Here is a 17,368-nt window from a genome sequence, read left to right as displayed (position 1 = left end):
AGCAACTGGATTTTGTACTGAAATTTCTTATTAAAGCAGAAAGGCTGGACGGCACATTTCAAATCTGCCATAAAATGGAGAAATCCATCAGAGATCAATGGATAATGCAGATTGCTCATTATACCAAATCAAGTAGCACACAAGATCTTGTTTATGATTGAAGTGCCACGAGCACTAGGTTTTCCTGCCTGAAATCAGTTTCTCAGTTTCTTTTAGACAGGGCCTTTACAATGTGAATGTGAATGAACATTCTACAAACAGTAGATCTTATGAGGTCTCCAGTCCTAACAACCCAAATTACTAGAAGATCCACAAGAGCAAAAAAACATTTTATTCAACTCCCACCAGACCGGTGACTTTTCCAAAGGAGAACTCTGCAATGTGTGTCAACCTTCAGAAATCGTAAAAATATTTGATAAAAGCTGCCTTGTTTATCGAAAACCACATGAAGATTTTTTGTACACTTCAGAATTTCTGCATGTTAAACTAATTCAATTCAGTATAAAAGGCTGAGTGTGATAGTATAAAATGCCCTATTTTAGAAAAACATTTCACTAATTAACATTCTAACTACTGAAGTAAAACTGAAAATGGAATTCTGGCAGCTTGATTTTAAGGATGTATGCCTGTACTTAATCAATCCTCTTTTGTTACATTAGTTCTCAGTCCAGAGCTCGTAGGCACACAACACAAGAACTTCCTTCCACCCCGTGTGAGATCTAGGGCCTAGGTCTAAAATAGATTTGTGGTAAGGGCAAACGATGAAAGGGGCAGGAAGGGGGGGGGGGGTGGGAGGAGAGGGAGAGGGAACTCTGACTTGTCATTCAGCACCCTGCTGAGGGGGGAAATCAGTCTTATAGTTGGCACATCTCTTTGCAAAGCATCTCACAAGAGCCTGGATTAAGCGGTTGGTGGCAAGTAAGTCTGGTACATAGCATTGGACCTGGATATCTAGAACACCAAAGAGGCTAGTGGGTCACAAGCTATTCTGCACACTCCTTCCACCACCGAGGCAGATGTCAAAATAGCTGATTGAGAGGAAAGCTATTGGAAGCCATTAACTAATATGCGAACATGCAGTCACATATCCCATTTTAATTTATTTGCAGAGAGGCAAGCAGTTGTTGGTGAGGTTCAGCACCTCTAACTTGTGGAATCACTTTGATGAGTATGACCATGCTATGGTCAGGAGGATGGTGACAAGGCACTCTTCAAATTTTGAGTTGTGCTGTTCATCATGCCAGGAGTGCCTTATGCTTGCTGTCTGCCTTAATGGTAATCAAATCTGCACTTGTTAGTTGTCTAGTGACCATGCTCCTTGGGAGGAAAGGAAAGACAAGCAAGTGGAATCTCTTCGTGGTCAGAATGGCTCCAATATGGTACACCTAGCGACAGAAGAGTCCCTCCTTTATGGCGGATGTGGTAACCTGATAACAAAGCCAAGTAGTTATAAATACTCCACAACACTTGACAATTGACTAGCCTGACCCAATGCAGTGTAGGCCTGTCACTGAGGACTCGGACTCACCCTCAGTTCTAGATAATCCTCCAAGTCAATGCCTTATCAGATAGCGTGGTCTTAGTTGGACAAACAGTGAAATGCTAACCTGTATTTGATGCTGGTAAGCTGCATAGTTTTGCCCAATTAAACTGCAACACATTTGGGGCTGCTAAGCCTTGGCCCTAAGTCCTCTGAGCTTGGGAAATAGGGTGTGTCCCTATACAGTGTATGGACTTCAAATCAGGCAAATGGAAACTCTACTTAAGTGGATTTCTCAGTAGTATCATTTGGAGACTCAGTTATGATGATGGGTTCCACGTAAGTAATAATACAGTATTAGGTGGGATCAGACTAAGAGAGTAAAAGAAAGTCTAAGACTGGTTTGCAGTCCATGTGTGTAAACGCATGAAGCGTGGTAAACAAGGTTGGTGAGCTGCAGGTACAAATAGCCACATGGTAATACAATGTCGTGGTGATAACGGAGACCTGGCTCAAAAAAGGGCAAAGTTGGGTACTACATATCCCTGGATACAAAGTGTTCAGGAAAGACAGGGAAGGAAAGCGGAGGGGGTGGGGGGGTGGTGGTGGCAGTATTGATTAAGAACATTGCAGTACCGGAGAGAGAGGATGTCCTCGAGGGGTCAAGGACAGAATCTATTTGGTTAGAGTTAAGAAATAAAAGAGGTGCCATTACACTACTGCATGTATTCTATAAGCCACCAACTAGTAGGAAGGATATTGAGAAGCAAATTTGCAGGGAAATTACAGAGCGGTACAAAAGCTATAGAGTAGTGATAACTGGGGACTTAATCTATCCTAATATAGATTGGGATAACAATAATAACAAGGGGCACAGAGGGGGAGGAATTTTTGAAATGTGTCCAGGGTAACTTTCTTAACCAGTACGTTTCCGGCCCAACGAGGAAGGAGGCATTGCTGGGCTTGGTTCTAGGGAATGAGGTGGGCCAAGTGGAGCAAGTGTCAGTGGGAGAGCATTTAGAGAGCAGCGATCATAGTATCATAAGGTTTAGAAAAGTTATGGAAAAGGACACGGACCACTCTAAAGAAAAAATACTCAACTGGTGGAGGGCCAATTTCAATGGGTTGAGAACAGATCTGGCCCGGGTAAATTGGAATCAAGGATTGGCAGGCAAAGCTGTAATTGAACAGTGGGCGGTCTTTAAGGAGGAGATGGTGTGGGTACAGTATAGGCACATTCACACGAGGGCAACTAAAGCCAGAGCTCCCTGGGTGACAAACGAGGTAGAGAGTAAGATGAAATGGAAAAAAGGGGCATATAACAGGTGTCAGGTTGATAACACAAGTGAGAACCAGGCAGAATATAGAAAGTTCAGAGGGGAAGTGAAAAAGGAAATAAGAGGGGCAAAGAGAGGGTATGAGAATAGACTGGAAGTCAACATAAAAGGGAATCCAAAAGTCTTCTACAGGCGTATAAACAGTAAACGGGTAGTAAGAGGAGGGGTGGGGCCAATTAGGGACCATAAAGGAGATTTACTCATGGAGGCAGAGAGGATGGCTGAGGTACTAAATGAGTACTTTGTATCTGTCTTCACCAAAGAAGAAAATGCTGCCACAGTCTCAGTAAAGGAAGATATAGTTGAGATACTGGATGGGCTAAAAATTGATAAAGAGGTACTTGAAAGGCAAGCTGTACTTAAAGTAAATAAGTCACCCAGTCCGGATGGGATGCATCCTAGATTGCTGAGGGAAGTAAGGGTGGAAATTGCAGATGCACTGGCCATTACCATCCAAACATCGGTAGATATGGGAGTAGTGCCACAGGTCTAGAGAATTGCAAATGTTACACCCTTGTTCAAAAAAGCAATTATAGGCTAGTCAGTTTAACCTCAATGGTGGGGAAACTTTTAGCAACGATAATCCGGGACAGAATTAAGTCACTTGGATGAAGGTGGATTGATTAGGGAAAGCCAGCGTGGATTTGTAAAAGGCAAATCGTGTTTAACTAACCTGATAAGAGTTTTTTGATGAGGTAACAGAGAGGGTAGATGAGGGCAATGCAGTTGATGTGGTGTATATGGACTTTCAAAAGGCGTTTGATAAAGTGCCGCACGGTAGGCTTATCATCAAGAATGCGGCCCATGGAATAAAGCGGGCAGTAGCAACATGGATACAGAATTGGCTACGGGACAGGAAACAGAGTAGTGGCGAATGGTTGTTTTTAGGACTGGAGGGAGGTGTACAGTGGTGTTCCCCAGGGGTCAGTGCTGGGACCACTGCTTTTCTTGATATATATTAATGACTTGGACTTGGGTGTACAGGGCACAATTTCAAAATTTGCAGATGACACAAAACTAGGAAGGGTAGTAAACAGTGAAGAGGATAGTGATAGAATTCAAGAGAATCTACACAGGCTGGTGGCATGGGTGCTCACGTGACAGATGAAATTTAACGCAGAAAAATGCGAAGTGATACATTTCGGTAGGAAGAACGAGGATAGGCAATATGAACTAGAGGGCACATCTCTAAAAGGGGTACAGGAACAGAGAGATCTGGGGGGTGGTATATATGTGCACAAATCGTTGAAGGTGGCAGGGCAGGTTGAGAAAGTGGTTAAAAAAGCATACAGGATCCTGGGCTTTATAAACAGAGGCATAGAGTACAATAGTATGGAAGTCATGATGAACCTTTATAAAACAGTGGTTCAGCCACAACTGGAGTATTGAGTCCAGATCTGGGCACCGTATTTTGTTGGAAAGATGTGAAGGCCTTAGAAAGGGTGCAGAAAAGATTTACTAGAATGATTCCAGGTATGAGGGACTTCAGTTACGTGGACAGACTGGAGAAGCTGGGTTTGTTCTCCTTGGATGAGAGACAGTTGTGAGGAGATTTGACTGAGGTATTCAAAATCATGAAGGGTCTAGACAAAGTAGATACAGAGAAACTGTTCCCATTGGCGGAAGGGTCAAAGGCCAAAGGACATAGATTTAAGATGATTGGCAAAAGAACTAAAGGTGACATGAGGAAAAACTTTTTCACACAGCGAATGGTTAGGATCTGGAATGCACTGCCCGAGGGAGCGATGGAGGCAGATTCAATCATGGCCTTCAAAAGGGAACTGGATAAGTACTTGAAAGGAAAAAAGTTGCAGGGCTACGGGGAAAGGGCGGGGGAATGGGACTAGCTGGATTACTCTTGCATAGGGCCGGCGTGGACTCGATGGGCTGAATGGCCTCCTTCCGTGCTGTAACCTTTCTATGATTCTACATGTCAGCCACATGTTGCCTAAAAAAGCCCTTCTTTGATTTCTTATTTTATTTGTGAAAATAGCTTGCTAGCAAAGATGTAGCACCAAAAATAATTACAGTTTGAAAACATTAATTTTGAGCCCCACATGTTGAAATTTTGCAGAATACATTTATGAGAAGCTTTTACAGAGTAGAAAACTATAGTCAAGAGAGATCAATATGCTCCACCTGAAATTGTCATGTTTGGAAGAGAGCTGTTTTTTTTTCTATATTCTTTTCCAAAACCCTTTTGCTCCCCAAGTTTGATTAGCTGTGACAATGAACAAGAGAAAAAGATCAAGTTTCTGCAATGATTTCAAATCACTTTTATATGTATCAGATTGTGTTTTTCAAGATCTGTATGTAAAAAAAATACATGCGTACTTTCACTTGTCCAACTTATCTTCAGTTCTATATTATAAAATAAGTAGCATTGTTATCACTGTGTCTGTCATAAAACCTCAAAACAGCAAGAATTTTTAAACTCACTATAGCGTAAGATACATATACACAATATATATAAAGAAGAAATCAAAGTGAGTTGAAAATTGCAATCCAAACCTAGATACAGGTACCAAATATAAATTACTCAAACTTTATTCTTGTAGCTAATATCATCGGACCTCCTTTAATGCTTGGTATTGCTACACTAGCATACATTCATGATCCTCTAATCATCTCATGATTTTACATTACAATTTATATTCAATTTTATTAAACATAGAAAATCTGCTCGTAAATAAATAACTCACTAGTGATGGCAAAAGACAAATTACACAGGTACCAGTGAATAGTCGATGTCCTTTACATTTCTAAAACAACACCTGGACTCATTGTCACCAATAATAGGTTTTACAGCACTTGGATCAACACACACAGTTATTTTAAAATTATAAGTATCAAATACTTCATTAGTAATTACTTTCCCCAGTGACTAGGAAGATTTCAGGACAATCCGGCTGCAGTCAAATTGCTTCACTGACTTGGTACAGACACAGGCAGCAGTCTTTAATTACTCAGCTCCTTGTTATCCATGCTTTTGACCACCACTGATTTTGATAGAGCCACTCATGCTGCCTTTGCAAGCACTGGTTAGAGCCACTTTGGTGGTGTTAATTGTTTCTGACAAATACTGTATTTATACTGACAGTCTGCCATTAAGTTCTGAGATGCCAATGGCAAACTACAAATATATATGGACCATTTAAACTATAAATTATAATCTAGTACAGTTCATATACAGTTGACTATTAAATGTCAATTATCTCAAAATATAATAGTATTTATTTCCTGAATTCAACTCAAAAAATAGATCAACAAACTTGTAAAAGTAACTTTACAATTGTTAACCTTTGGTATGACTCAGACTCGACTAGTCCCAATGTTTACCTGGTCAGCCTCCCATCCTCTACCCTCTGTAAAGTTCAGCCCATCCAAAATTCTGTTGCCTGCATCCTATCCCACACCAAGTCCCACTCACCCAGTAATCCTGTCCTTGCTGACCTAGACTGGTTCCTGGTCCTCCAACATCTCCAATTGGAAATTCTTATCTTCATCTTTAAATCCCTTTATGGCCTCGCTCCTCCGTATTTCTGTAGCCTCCTCCAGCTCTACAATCCCCCAGAACTCCCCATTCCTCTGATTCTGGCCTACGAAGTATCCATCGGTCCCTCTCCCATCATCACTGGCCACACATTCAGCCACCTAGCCCAAACACTCTGGAATTCTCTCCCTTAACCCTTCTGCCCCTCCACATCCCTCTCCTCCTTTAAGTCCCTCCTTAAAACCCACCTCTTTGACCAAGTTTTTGGTCACCCCTCCTAATATCTCCTTCTTTGGCTCATCATTCATTTTTGTCTGATTGTGTTTTTGTGAATTGCAGTGGGATATTTTTCTATGTTAAAGGCACTATATAAAACTTCTATACACAGAGTGGTGAGAATGTGGAATTCACAACCACGTGAAGTGGTTGAGGTGAATAGCATAGCGGGAGGAGGCTCGTGTGGAGCATAAACACCGGCCTAGGCTTGTCCAACGGCCTGTTTCTGTACTGTAAAATTCAATGTATATAAATCAAGTTCTTGTTGTTAATCATGAATACATTGTCAATGAAAACAGTGAGGCTGGTGTCATAAAAATGGACAAGTAAAAGATGAATTAAACTATTCTATACAATGTGAACAGATACCTTGGTGTGATATCAAGAACCTAATTTAAGGACTTGGTCAACCGTTTAATCAATCACTTCTAAGGCTTATTCCTCAATTAAATTACCATCTTGTATTAGTACTAATACAAGTCATATTTGCTGGCATCAAATAGTTACAAAAGTATTTTTTTAAACTCACCCAGATTTCAGATACCTTTTATTATCTCCTCCTCACCAGACAATTTTGCTCATTGCGCTAGGTGTCAATGATTTAAGAAACATTTTCCATTCAATTCAAGTACTCCCAGGTCACAGATGGTTCTGATCAGATGCAGGATAAAGCTTCCTTTACACTTTTCTAAGAAAACAAAATAATCCACCCTCCAAAATGATCTTCTTACTGCACTAGCAGGACATCACTACTTCCCACACGATTCATCCATGTGGCCACTCAGAGGAAAATTTACAATCAAAACCATGAGGAATTCCTCATGTTGTACTCAGTTATGAGGAACTGGACTGCAATGAGACACTATCCGATCAATCTCAGCCAGGTTCTAATTTAGATCTGAGAGATGAAAGGACAGGTTATTAACACTCTGCATAACCCAGTCTCAATTTCCTGCATATATTACATGGAAGTATAAACTTATGCCAAAAGATGCTAACTACGGCTGCAATGAAATATACAATTATATTTCTAATGTATACTTCTGGAGATTACACTTTTTTAAAGGGCCTTACTACAAAGGCACAACCCCTCACCCTGGACAAGTACCTTCCAACTACCACAAATGTTTCCCTCTTCTACAAGGAGATACACAGCAATGACTTGGTACAAAGTCATCCATTCTAATTCTCCTCCCCTCCGATCGTTTGAGATTGGAAACTTAAGAGTGGAAGAAATCAAACATTCATCTTCTGACTTCATGATGTAGTATTTTGTGGTCAAATGTGCAATGCCACTACTCCAATATATTTAACATAAACATTTACCTGCACAAGTTTGATGGTGTATTACTTTTGTCTAAATCACAAAAATTGTTTTTTTTTCCAACCATCATTAAACAGTCAGATCTTTTACCTCCTGCATTCAAAGGTTTCTTTATGAAGTTTTTAGTATTCACAATAAAAAAAATGGGTTTCAAGACAATAATTCCTGTCAGTGAACATGAGGTTGTCAACCCTTATATATTGTCTAAACATCTTGATGTGTCATTGCCATAGAATGTACACCTCTAGATCTGTTTTTATAACAATTGCATAGAATATTTACCAACACACACATCAATACTGTAGACAATACAATAATCAATCAGACCTATAGAGAAATAGCAACAAAACAAAAATTGCGTTGACACTTATTTATCATTACTTACGTTGCTTGACAGAACTTAGATATAGTATGTGTTAAAGCTATCCTAGTGACAAGGATCAGAGATATACAGCTGGAAAATTCTGTTGTGAGCAATATCTTGTTATAACTTCATATGCTTCACTTTAAAATGCAGACATTTTGTAATGGCTTTTTGTAACATCAGCACCCTAACTATTCCTGATCCTACAAATAAACATATTGACAAAATACTATTTAACATCCATAGCATTAAATGTGTCTGCACGAGAACCAAGACAATTAAAAGCCAGATAAATTAATCTCAAGGGGCAGATATTAGTATGTATGCAAATGATGGAGCAATTTCACACCCAACCCTACCCTCCAGTTGATGGCTGCTGAAGCAGAGGTGTTGCTTTATGAGGGAGCTGCAAGACAGACTGCATTCTATGATGGGAGACAGTACATAGAAGTAAACTGTTTAAAGTGGTTGAAGGGTCAAGAACAAGCAGCCATAGATAGAAGATTAAATGTAAGAGTTTTAGAACGCAGAACGAAGATACTTGTTTTACACAGAAAGTTGTGAGGATGTGGAATTCCCTTTCATAGTTAATGTTGAGGCAGATACTTGTCAACATTAAAAATTAAATTGGATAGGTGGATTCAGGAAGACATTGGAGAGAGATGGATAGATTGATTCCCACCACCGCCCCAACTGCAAAATTCAATTACAGATCTCCACAGAAATCAGAAATTGCTCGTAATCCACCTTAGGGACAAGATTATGCTAACACATTGTGTACTTTGGCAAAAAAACTCATCACTTCTTAGAAACATTCCACAGACCTCTTCACATACAACAAATTACTGTGAAATTGTTATGTAGACAGCATGGTAACCACTTTGTACAAAGCAAGAACCCATAAACAGCAAAGAGATGAATAACCAGTCGACCTGTTTTTGGCAAAGATACTAGATCTCCCGGCTCTTCTTTGAATAGTGCCATAGGACCTTTTACCTCGGTCAAGACCTCATTTTAACGTCTCAATCAAAGGACGACATTCCCAACAACGCAGTACTCCTTCAGTACAGCACTGAAGTGTCAGTCTGGATTAGGTGCTCAAATCGTGAAGATTTTCATCAAAATTGCATAACTATATCACTATGTAAAATATATAGCAAATTACAGAAAGTTATTATTGAATATAACCCGCCAGTTCTGCATTTTTGCATTTCCTACTTCACCCTATCTTATGCTCAAAAAGTTAAAAAAACATGAAAATCCACAATAAATTAACACAATAGTTTTTCAAATATAATTTATTGTAAAAGCATCTATTATGATCACTAAAAATACACCCTGCTCTTATTTCATATTTCTTATACTATACAAGAAGACAACACCCCTCTCCACTTACCCCAGGAGAAAACATTTTACAAGAAAAATTCAGACATACAATATTGTTTTATTTGCTATTCACTGAATTTGACAAGAAATGTGAAATATGAATTAACACAGTATGTCCTGAGGAAACTGTAGTGTGGACAGACGACTGCTAAGAACACAAACACTTGGAGAATTTAAGCTGGGTTCACATGGGCCAGACCAGAGTCATCCCTGGCGTTAAAAACAGAACTGGAAATACACTGCAGGCCAGTTAGCATCTGTAAAGAGAAAAGGCAAGTTATGCCACTTTAGATGTATACTCTTCCCCATAAGGGTTCTGACGAAGGGTACACACTGAAAATCTTTTAACTTGTCATTTCTCTTCATAGGTGCTGACCTCTGTGTATTTTCAGTTTTTTATTTCAGATGCAATTTTATTTTTATTTCATTCCTGCACTTGATATAGGCTACTATAACTCTGCTTCAACAGCTAATAAAGTATTTGAACTCCTCCATACAAAAGGCAGAATTCTAGGCAATTATGCTACCTAGGAGGGAGTTCAATAGGCCAGAGCAATGGTGTCTCATGCTTTGCTGTTGGTACTGCATACATTTTCAACTTATGAAACAACATGTTGAAGGTTCAACTGCAATAGCTGTCATGTTTTTGACAAACACTGACAGTTTTGGTGGTTTGGTTCCACTACACAGTAATCCAATCAAGTAATTCTGGTGAGGAACATAACAGCTCAATTTGTTCTTGTGGTTTATAACATCACCTGAATCTCGCAACTGGATTATAATACCGTGATTCAGAAATACATATTCATTATCTTTATAGATTTCAATATCTAAGAACAGAATCCAAGTACATAATTTTTCCACTGTGCCAACACTTGAATGAACATATTAACTGATAGAGTGCTGCTGTGACATCAATAACACACAATGACTCTACTACATATGTAAATTATTATACTTTATAGTATAACATTTTTTTCTTTTATTGTGTTAACTCACCTTAAGTGACAAGCTCTGACTTGTGAAATCCAATCTATCCAGAATAAGCTTTTACAAATACAACATATCTGTCTGCTTCAGTTCTAGCACAGGGAGGTCAAGTGCGTTGATCTAAACTTTTTTTATTCATTCATTGGACATGGGCGTCGCTGGCAAGGCCAACATTTATTGCCCATCCCTAATTGCCCTTCAGAAGGTAGTGGTGAGCGGCCTTCTTGAACTGCTGCAGTCCTTGCAGTGAAGGTACTCCCACAGTGCTGTTAGGTGGGGAGTTCCAGGATTTTGACCCAGGTACGAAGAAGGAACGGTGATATAGTTCCAAATCAGGACGGTGCGTGACTTGGAGGAGAACATGCAGGTGGTGGGGTTCCCATGCGCCTGCTGCCCTTTTCCTTCAATCAAGTGGGCTGCTTTGTCCCTGATGGTGTCGAACTTCTTGAGTGTGGTTGGAGCTGCACTCATCCAGGCAAGTGAAGAGTATTCCATCACACTCCTGACTTGTGCCTTGTAGTTGGTGGAAAGGCTTTGGGGATTCAGGAGGTGAGTCACTCGCCACAGAATACCTGCTCTTGTAGCCACAGTATTTATATGGCTGGTCCAATTAAGTTTCTGGTCAATGGTGACCTCCAGGATGTTGATGGTGGGGATTTGGCAATGGTAATGCCATTGAATGTCGAGGGGAGGTGATTAGACTCTCTCTTGTAGGAGATGGTCATTGCCTGGCACAAATGTTACTTGCCTCTTATCAGCCCAAGCCTGGATGTTGTCTAGGTCTTGCTGCATGCAGGCATGGACTGCTTCATTATATGAGGGGTTGCGAATGGAGCCGAACACTGTCCAATCATCAGCAAACATCCCCACTTCTGACCTTATGACGGAGGGAAGGTCATTGATGAAGCAGCTGAAGATGGTTGGGCCTAGGACATTGCCCTGAGGAACTCCTTCAGCGATGTCGTGCGGCTGAGATGATTGGCCCCCAATAACCCCTACCATCTTCCTTTGGGCTAGGTATGATTCTAGCCAATGGAGAGTTTTCCCCTGATTCCCACTGATTTCTATTTTACTAGGGCTCCTTGATGCCACACTTGGTCAAATGCTGCCTTGATGTCGAGGGTAGTCACTCTCACCTCACCCCATCACATTCATCACCTACACACATCCAGTAGAAAACAAAATGGTGACATGGGCACATTCCACAGGAAACTCCCAATTCTTGCCATAGATTTATATAAGTAAAAATTTATAATAATTAGTTCACGTGCATATTCTACTCAACTGTTTTATCAAAAAGTATTAATGGTAGCTTTGTTTTCTTGAAACATGTAGTTTGCCTGCATCTGCACATCTAAATATATAGTTAGAAATTTAATAATTATTTCTGAATGTATTTCTTTTGTTGTAAATACGAAGTTATTTATCATATACATTTACTTATGTGGCTTTCCTCAGGTATGCTATTTGTGTACATTAAAATCTCATATCTGCACACATTTCCTGTCAGCCTTTTCCATTATAAATTCCCAGGTTCACATTCATAAACGATTTGGACTCGGGAATTAGAAGTGCAATTTCAAAATTTACGAACGACACCAAATTGGGAGGTATAGTTAATACTGAGGAAAAATGCCACAAAATACAAGAAGGCATTAATAAACTTGCAGAATGGGCGTGTAATTGGCAAATGAATTTCAATATAGATGTGTGAGGTTGTGCATTTTGGTAGGAAGAATAAGGAGGCCACATACTGCTTAGATAATAAGAGTTGAAATGGGGTAGAGGAGCAAAGGGATTTAGGGGTACAGATACACAAAAAGCAGCGAAGCAGGTTAATAAGGCCATAAAAGAAACAAACCAAGCACTGGGGTTCAATTCTAGAGGGACAGAACTGAAAAGCAGAAAAGTTATGTTAAATTTGTATTGAACCTTGTTTAGGCCACACTTGTGCAGAGTTTTGGTCTCCATATTATAAAAAGGATACAGAGGCACTGGAGAAGGTGCAAAAAAGATTCACAAGGATGATACCAGAAATCCGGAAAGGCAGAGGCTTTGTTTAAGGAGAAGCTAGATAAACACCTGAGGGAGAAGGGGATAGAAGGATATGCTGATACGGTTAGATGAAGAGGGGTGGGAGGAGGCTCATGTGGAGCATAAATGCCGGCAAAGACCAGTTGGGCCAAATCCTGTTTCTATGCTGTAGAATCTATGTTCAAAAAAGAACTGCCATGTAAATCTGTCAACTGTAATGACACCCTCCCGCCAGTGAAGGCACTGCAGCACATCAGTTTTGCATCTCCCAGCTCCTCAGCCCGTATTGCAGAGAAACTCCGATGTTCCAACCAAATCTACTTCTCTGCTTCCTAAACTGCTGTACATTTTTCAATTAGCTATAAATAATATTAAATCAAAGTGTTATATCAAAATAAAGATAAAATATACGACTTCTAAATGGCGACTGAATTACATTGTGTCCTAGTCCAATTAGACTCACCCATCAACTGTTTCACTTGAAGACTACACTTGACATTGACTCTCCTGGTGCAAAGCCACAGGAGATGGACCAGTATATTTTATACAAAAATGAATAGCCGATATTTCAGTGATAATTACAAGGACTGAGATTAAATGAACAGAAATGATTAAATCATGAAAACCAGATTTAGAAATCGCGTCTTTTCAAAACAGTTTGAAAAGTGACTTAAACAAATAGAAATCTTTATTGTTATTTTTTATTCCAGTACATTAAAAAACCCAGCAATTTGTGGTGAGGAAGAAATACCGCATGAGTTGCTTGCCGTTAGCCTCGCAAAAACGGGAGCTTGCCATCAATCTCCCCATGAGTTAAGAAATTGCTGGATTTGCGCCATAAGTACGAATTAAACTCGCCACAGAAAGTTAGAGTTGCTGTTTCACAATGTAAGGACCCTTTTAATGATGAGGTTTATGTTCCTGCAATGCCACTCAACCTCTCCAGTCCAGAAAGGGAACAATTGAAACTGTGGAGTCTCACTCCTGCAGATAGTAAATTGTTCCTAGAGGTTTCTTAAATTTAATTTTTTTTTAAAAACTTTCCTCTTCTGTCTCTTTTCTCTCTCTTAAGACCATTGGTCCCTTCGTTCACCAAGTTCCCTGATGCCCTGCTGACCTCACTATCAATCCGCACTTCCTGCAATTTGCAGTGCAAAAATAATTGGAGCAGAAGGGTGAGGAAAAATATCCAACTCAGGGCATATGCTGCGAGATGCCCCGCTCCAACACAAGCTGGGCCGATATTAGCTTAAAACTGTATCAAAGTGGGCTTCCCTGTTGGCCTGGTGAGTAATGGCAACCTCTGGTGGGGTACTGAACCACACACACTAGGATGGGCCAGGGTCAATCAGCTATTAGCTCCCAACCAGAGTAGCAGTTGGGATGCTACAATAGACATCAGCACCGTAGATCAGCAAGAATAAAAATCAGCCAGAATTCCCACCCATCCTGATTGCTGCCCAATGACCACTGTGAGAAATACCATATGTCTGGACATCGGACAGGAAATGGCTGTGATGCCCCCACTCCCCTATAGTCAGGTAAGTGAACACATTGTAGACAGTCACAGTACGAACTCTTGCATTAAACAGGTACAAGATGACAATGTGCATGTGTCAGAAGGGTCTTATTAAAGTAATAATAAACAGATTATAATAAAAATGATAATAAACAAAAACTCACGATTGCAAGTAGGATTTAAGGAACACCATTTCAACCAGTTGAGAAATTGGGCACAGTTGCACTAGTCTGGAAATTTTGACATGACAAAAATCTGACAGAACTACAATAGCAACAATATACATATATATATATATGTCAAACTTGCAATTCTTAGTCAGTATTTAACACTTTCTGCACATAGGTAATATTTACAGCATTTAGGACTTTCCTGCTTGTATGTCAGTTACATTATTTGTGTTCTGCCTCGAAAGATGCAAGAAATGGGTTTATTACTTTATGTTTTTACTGGCCTATGATCCATAATAATGCACTGTACAAAATCTAGTACTGGTATCATAATTTTAGTTACACTTGGGGCAACTACAGTTCAATAGAGAGAGGTGTTAGTTTACCGTACTACAATCCAGAAGTAATAAAATTTCCACCTCCTAGAGTAAGAGTACAAAATAGTCTCTACGTCGAGTCCAACTACATTAATGTAAGGTTAAACATTAATGTAACGTTATTAGTTCATAAACTTTTGATTGTTATGACCGTGGGCCATCTTCATAGCTTTTAAAGCTTGGTTTTTCATAGAATCATAGAATGATGAGCACAGGAGGCCATTCAGCCCATTGTGCCTGTGCCAGCTCTTTGTAAAGAGCTATCCAATTAGTCCCACTCCCCTGCTCTTTCCCCATAGCCCTGCAATTTTTTCCCCTTTAAATATTTATTCAATTCCCTTTTGAAAGTTATTATTGAATCTGATTCCACCACCCTTTCAGGCAGTGCATTCTAGATCATAACAACTCGCTGCGTAGATATATGCTTCCATGTACATTCAATTAAAAGTAAAATTTTATATATAAATAAAACAGTAAAACCCCAATTCACCAAAAACATGCTTATATTTTAGTGCAAACAGCAGTATAGATGTCTCAATGTTTTCACGATTAAGAGCATTAACCCTGTGCAACCACTGGTAAATCATGTTTTTGGTCCGTTAAACACGCAGGAAATCAACATAACCATCAGACAGACATACACTATTTCAAGTTACAAGAGTTACTAAATCGTCAAACATATTACAATAGAATTGGGTATTGAATTTTCATCTGTGCTATTATGATTATTATATTCAACATATTATGCCCACTTAAGCACCTGTAAACATTCAGCCACCTTGCTTTCTGCATTAAAGTAACCAGTGAACATTCAGCTTTGATAAAATACGCACGATTAATTAATGCATTATAAACGTAAAATTCGTATCAGCAAATGTAGAATTCAGCTTCCGAATGGCATTGTGGAATATATTTCTCGAAACCTTAATAATTTTCTTTAAAAGACTGATGCATATCCCAGAAATGAATGCCAATCTAGAACAGTGTATGATAAACCTAAAAGGTTGGCTTTTTTTTGAATCCGCTTCCAATACTGCAATAACTTGAGGTAGACGAAACGAGCGCCGCATGGGGTGTGGAGAACCCAAGTCGATTAGATTTACTATAATACCAAATGTCCGCCATTTTTCCTGACAGCGCTAAGGACAAAAGAGTAGCTTCAGACACTTTAAAGGTAAACGTTTGTAACAGCCAATTTCTTCATGTACTTTTCGGGACGATTCACAAATTTTACTTATTTATTAAAAATAAACTGTTTCAAGTATGAAAGAAACGACAACCAAATCGATTTTTCTTTAATGACCTGTCTCGTCACTTGTCATGAATATAATTGTCAATAAATCATACAGAAAGTTGGAAAGTAATGTAATCATTATTTTACTATCATACTCCCTTAGACTTAATTTTTAAAAAATCTCCCTTTACCCACCGCCAAAAAGGATGAGTGATATTTTGGAATCGCACACAGGAACCCATTTAGAACTAAAAATATCTACATATAAACTATGAATATGAATTAAAATCAGTTGTACAATGGAAAGTTTCTTATCCAATCCCAATCCAATTAAATCCCAAAGATAAACAAATCCACCCTCCCCCAGGATGTTTTGGTTCCACGTTTGCAGTGGTCCACCTTCCCCTCTTGAATTCGAAGTACGTTATCCGTTACCTGTGGTACAGAACTATATATTAAATGTAATTATGTTACGTAATTCGTATCTACAAAAGTAGAATTACATTTAAAAATAGTTAAATACAACTAAAATCTAGACATATTTACAGAAAAATCCTTCAGAAAAAGGGCTAAAATTTAAGAAATACTTTTGCATTAACGACGCATTATATTTCTAAACATTACCCGTTGCTAGGTACTCTATCATAATCAGAAAGATGACAGTGTGTGCTAAATAGAGAAAATATCACAGGCACATTTCTTTTCACTTTGAGAACTAAAATGGAGTAAAACGGAAATGTTTATTTATGAAAGTCCAAGTGAGACCAAAGTTGAAGAATAGTGGGATTCAAAATTTGACACAAAATGTCTTTTAAAAACATCCATATATACTTATATATTAATCATATGTATATTCAAAAAGAGAAAGTGATGTTATGAACTGTAATCGACTAAATTTAAAAAAACGGTTCACTAAACCCGCCATATTTCGCGTTGTCAGTCAGTAACCAAACCTACCATCTCGGTCGGAACGAGGGGGGGGGGGGAATCAACGCATATTTTTTTAATTAGACATTTCCTCATAAAATGCTTTTGACAGATGCCATGTAACCTTACCTGAACAGTCCACCGAACCGACAGAAAGACTCCGTTAAACTCGTTTTGCCAAACCAAAACAATGCAATATAATCTCCACCACAACGTAAATACACAAATAGTCCTATATTTTTGATCACACCACAGTATTAACTCTGTAATTTTAAACTCGATAGTCTTTCTTCAGTAAAAAAATAAATTGTTAACCGTTACAGAATATTTTATCCCACGGTAAAAAGATTTCTTTAGTTTTTTGAACAGTCTCTGTGGGATCTGTTGCTATCTGTGTACGATTTACTCCCCTTCTTTGGAAAATGGCGGCTACGGAACGTCGTCCTACGGGGCTTAC

General features: G+C 39.1%; 1 protein-coding gene across 4 annotated transcripts in view; it reads right to left on the bottom strand.

Annotated features, from left to right (window-relative positions):
* kmt2e (lysine (K)-specific methyltransferase 2E) overlaps window positions 1-17,330 on the bottom strand; it is a 127,196-nt gene extending 109,866 nt beyond the window's left edge. For all 4 annotated transcript variants that reach the window (XM_068005009.1, XM_068005012.1, XM_068005010.1 and 1 more), the window contains exon 1: window positions 17,041-17,330. The gene's annotated coding sequence lies outside the window, so the exon portion shown is untranslated. The remainder of the gene's footprint in view (window positions 1-17,040) is intronic.
* Between the last annotated feature and the right edge of the window lie 38 nt (window positions 17,331-17,368).

This window comes from Heptranchias perlo, chromosome 24, assembly GCF_035084215.1.
Source record: "Heptranchias perlo isolate sHepPer1 chromosome 24, sHepPer1.hap1, whole genome shotgun sequence".
NCBI classification, from domain to species: Eukaryota; Metazoa; Chordata; class Chondrichthyes; order Hexanchiformes; family Hexanchidae; genus Heptranchias; species Heptranchias perlo.
This window is presented reverse-complemented; position numbering and strand designations above follow the sequence as displayed.